Raw genomic sequence first — 4,331 nt, 5'->3', positions numbered from 1 at the left:
CAAAGATGAACCCAAGAATAGGTTTCTTGACCATTTTATAAGCTAGGGTATGGGCGTCGCACGGCCCGTGGCACGACCGTGCAAGGTTGGCACGGCTACGCCCATCCTCTCCTCTGGCGAAGCTGCACGGTCGTGCCGATTGGCACGGTCGTGTGGTCTCTGGCTTCTGTTCCCTGAGGCACGGTCGTGCAAGGATGCACGACCGGGCATTCCTTTATCTCGGCCTGGGGTGGCACGGCCGTGCAATGATGCACGGCCGTGCACTGCTCCACCTCTGCCATGGCCGCACGGTCGTGCAAGGGTGCACGGTCGAGCACTGCTCCCTTCTGTCTGGTCACACGGTCGTGTGTTGCACGACCGTGTTCTTTGGCTTGTTTTGGTGCGTAGATAATCACCGTTTTTGCTCCGAAAGACATCCCTGTCAACACAAAACCAAACAAAGAGCATATATTCAAACAAAATAATATATATATAATGAATACAAGACGAAAGAGGCAATCATGCAACGAATATATATGAATAAAGTACGTGAATGTGCGTTAAAACATGCGTAAATGATCATAATATTTGCGCACATCACCGTGGCAAGGAATAGTCTTCCAAGGATGATCGGTATCTTGGGATCTTCCTCCATGTCCAAGATAATGAAATCTGTAGGAACTATACATCCACTCACTTCAACTGGCACATCCTCCACTATTCCCATCGGGTACCTGCATGAATGGTCAACTAGTTGCAGTGTCATTGTGGTCAGTTTAATGTTCTGAAAACCCAACTTCTTGTATAAAGAGTACGGGAGCAGGCTGACACTAGCTCCCAAGTTGCAGAAAGCTCGCGGTATAAGTTCAGAACCAATTTTGCACGGTATGAAGAAACTTCCTCGGTCCTGAAGCTTGGGTGGAGGATTCACCATAAGGAGGGCGTTGCAATTCTCTGTCAGTGCTACAGTCTCGAAGTCACCCTTCTGTCTTCTGTTAGATAAAATTCCCTTTAAAAATTTAGCGAACTTCGGTATTTAGTGCAGCGCATCTATCAATGGTACTTCTATGCAGATTTCTTTGATCTTCTTTAGGAAACGGTTAAACTCTTCATCTCTCTGGGATGCTATAATCTTCTACGGAAAAGGGATCTTCAGATTCTGTGGCGTAGCTTGAAGAGTTTCTTCAACCCGTTTAGTAGCCTCTTCTCCATCCCTGTTTGGAGTCTGACTGGGCATTAGAAGAGAGGGCTCCTTTTCTGGGTCAAGCTCCTTCTAAGTAATGATTTGGGGGCCACCCACGGTACGTCCGCTCCTCAGCTCAATGCGGTTGCAATGTTCTACTGGATTAAAATCTGGTTTCCCTGGGAAGGTACCCTGTGCTCTTGAGACGGATTGAGCTATCTGGCTGTCTTGCATCTTTTGATGCTTCTCAGAATTTTCCAGCCTTTGAGTCAGTTATTTGATCTCACTTTTCATCTCCTTCTGCTCTGAGAGGGCTTCCTCAAGCATCTTTTCAATTCTGGATAGTTGTGAAGGTGGTTGTTGCCCAGGTTGGTAGCTCTGTTGTCCGGGTTGATAATTCTGATGTGCTGGTCCCTGCTCTTGATTATTCCTGTACGAAAAATTGGGGTGATTCCTCCATCCAGGATTGTAGGTATTGGAGTACGGATTATTTTGCCTCTGATTGTAGCTAGTTATTGCATCGCACTGCTCAAGTTGGTTTATTTGCGCTTGCATCGGCCCAAGGGGGCAAGTGTCTTGAGCGTGGTCCGTGCTCCCGCAGATGTCGCAAACACAAACTATGGCATTGGCTGTGTTGCTTCCCATTGCTTCAAATTTCTTAGTTAGGGCGTCTAGCTTTGCAGACATGAGTGTGAACGCATCCACTCGAACTTTCTTGATGTCTTCATCTGACTCCCCGAGAACGCACCGCTGGATCTTTCAGACGCCCACTGATGGTGGTTCTGTGCCACATTATCTATAATCTCTTCAGCTTCATCAAGGCTCTTGTTCATCAACGCTCCTCCTGCTGCAGAATCCAAGGATACCTTCGTGTGGTAATTAATTCCATTGTAGAAGGTGTGTAGAACTAGCCACTTCTCAAGACCATGATGGGGGCATTGTCTCAGCATATTCTTGAATCTGTCCCAGGCTTCAAATAATGATTCTGAGTCTATCTGTTTAAAGCTGGCAATCAGGTTCCTCATGTGGGCAGTCTTGCTTGGTGGGTAGAACTTGTCTAGAAATTTCTGTTCACACTGCTCCCAAGATGATATGTTGTCTGCTGGAAGAGAGTTCAACCACTGCTTGGCCCTGTATTTTAGAGAAAATCCGAAAAGAAGTAAGTCTCACTAATTCTGGAGGGACACCGTTCACCTTCATCGTACCACATATTTCATAGAATAGCTCTAGATGATGGTTTGGGTCTTCATGCGACTCTCCTCCGAATTGATTCTGTTGGACCATGTGAATTACTGCAGGGTTGATCTCAAAGTTGTTGGCTTCAATAAGAGGTCAGGTGATGCTGGATCGAACCCCTCGTGCATATGGTGTCGCGTAATCTTTCAGCAGTTTGTTGGCCATTTCTGAGGGTTCCTGTGTAGCTTGGAAGGCCTTCTGTAAATTCCTTCTCCGCAGAAAGGTCCTGTCAATCTCTAGATCGAACAGGAGAAGATGTCCTGAAAAGTTAGCTCTTCGCATGCAAAAACAAGGTGTAGAATATTGCAATACGAAATAAGGGATGATAGAGGAAAGAATAAAAATGCAGTAAATAAAGAAAATAAAACCTAGTCTAATCCAATATGAATGTGCTAATGTTATAGACGCAGCCCCCGGCAACGGCGCCAAAAACTTGTTACGATTCCACAAGTGCACGGATTCGTCATCAGTAATAAAAAATATCGATCCCACGGGGACTGGTTATAAGCACTAACAATTGTTCACTTAGGGTTAGCTAAGCTACCGATGGTTTTGAACAATCTAAGAAGAGAGGTCAGGAAAAAGAATCAAAAGCTGGAAAGTCAAAATGTTCACTTGGTTATGAGGTATTTTAGGAGGTCGGTTTCGTTGTGGTGGTATTGATGTGCCATGATTTATCCTACTCTCGCTGTCCTTTATCATGCAATTGCTGGGAACTAGAGCAGCTATACTTAAGCACCAAGAGGAGGAATATCCCTAAGAAAGCCTGTTACGGTTTATCCCTGTCACTAGGGTGCCTCAGCGAATCTAGAGGACACAACTCCAATTAGTAAGTTAAGAATATCGGTTAAGAGCTGAGTTCGGTATTTCATTTCCTTGAGGAGAATTTGCCTCTCCTTTTAAGGAAGTGCCCTAGATGTCCATGAACGAGTTACCCCTGTCACTAGGGCCCCTCAGGTGTACGATCTAGGGGCAATTCCTATGTGAGGTTGTTACGCAACCGCAAGTGTACGGTTTCGTCGTCAGTAATATAAAAGATTTGTCGAATCCACAGGGACTGTTGATTAAACACTAGAGATGTCGCAAGTAAGTTATCTAGACGGTCGAAAGTTGTCTTTGGCGCTTGCAAACTATCGAGTGTGATTTAAGAGAGAAAGAGAAGGATGAGAGAAAGAGAAAGAACTAATCTTGGACAGAGTGAGCTTCGGGAGATGGATTCTAGGATTTCTGTTTCATTGTAATACTAGGAGATACTACATAGATTGCTTAGTTTCTACCCTCTATGTCCATGCCCTTGTAGGAAGTTAGATTGGTCAATATCCCTAAGTATCGAATAGAGACGATCCCTGTGAAATCCTGTAACGGTTAAACCCCTGTCACGAGGGTGCCTCGATAGATCGCAAGAATTCGTGTCTAGTAAATAGCAATAAGGATAAAGGTAGATGGTACGGGTTCCTACTTCCTTATGGAGGAATTGCCTCTCCTTTCAAGAGAATGTCCTAAACGTCCGTGAACGGGTTACCCTTGTCACTAGGGCCCCTCGGGTATACGATCTAGAGCACTCTCTCTATGAGAGCAACAATTCATATGGGATTGTTTCTCCTTTTAAGGGAACGTCTTAGACGTCCGGAAAGGGTTACCCTTGTCACGAGGATACCTTGGTCAATACGCTCTAGGGCATCCCCTTGCGTGATCAACAATCCTCCACATCAATCAACAAAGCGTGCAAGAAACATAACTATGCCACACACACAACTTCATCAAGTATAAACAAGGCATAAACAATTCATTGAATAGAAATAAGGCGAATCAACATAGTTCTACATCTCCATCATATTACAAATACTTCCTAATCCTAGAAGAGGATGTCTACTCCATTATGGGGGGAAGAACAACCCCAGAACAATAAAAAAAGAATACTTACAACCCTAGA

At 44.8% G+C, this 4,331-nt stretch overlaps 1 pseudogene; it reads left to right on the top strand.

Annotated features, from left to right (window-relative positions):
- Positions 1-2,083: 2,083 nt before the first annotated feature.
- On the top strand, positions 2,084-2,155 carry LOC122013139 (annotated as a pseudogene).
- Positions 2,156-4,331: the final 2,176 nt, after the last annotated feature.

The sequence above is a fragment of the Zingiber officinale genome, chromosome 8A (genome assembly GCF_018446385.1).
Source record: "Zingiber officinale cultivar Zhangliang chromosome 8A, Zo_v1.1, whole genome shotgun sequence".
NCBI lineage: Eukaryota > Viridiplantae > Streptophyta > Magnoliopsida > Zingiberales > Zingiberaceae > Zingiber > Zingiber officinale.
The sequence above is the reverse complement of the archived record's forward strand: the minus strand, read 5'-3'. Positions and strand labels throughout refer to the sequence as shown.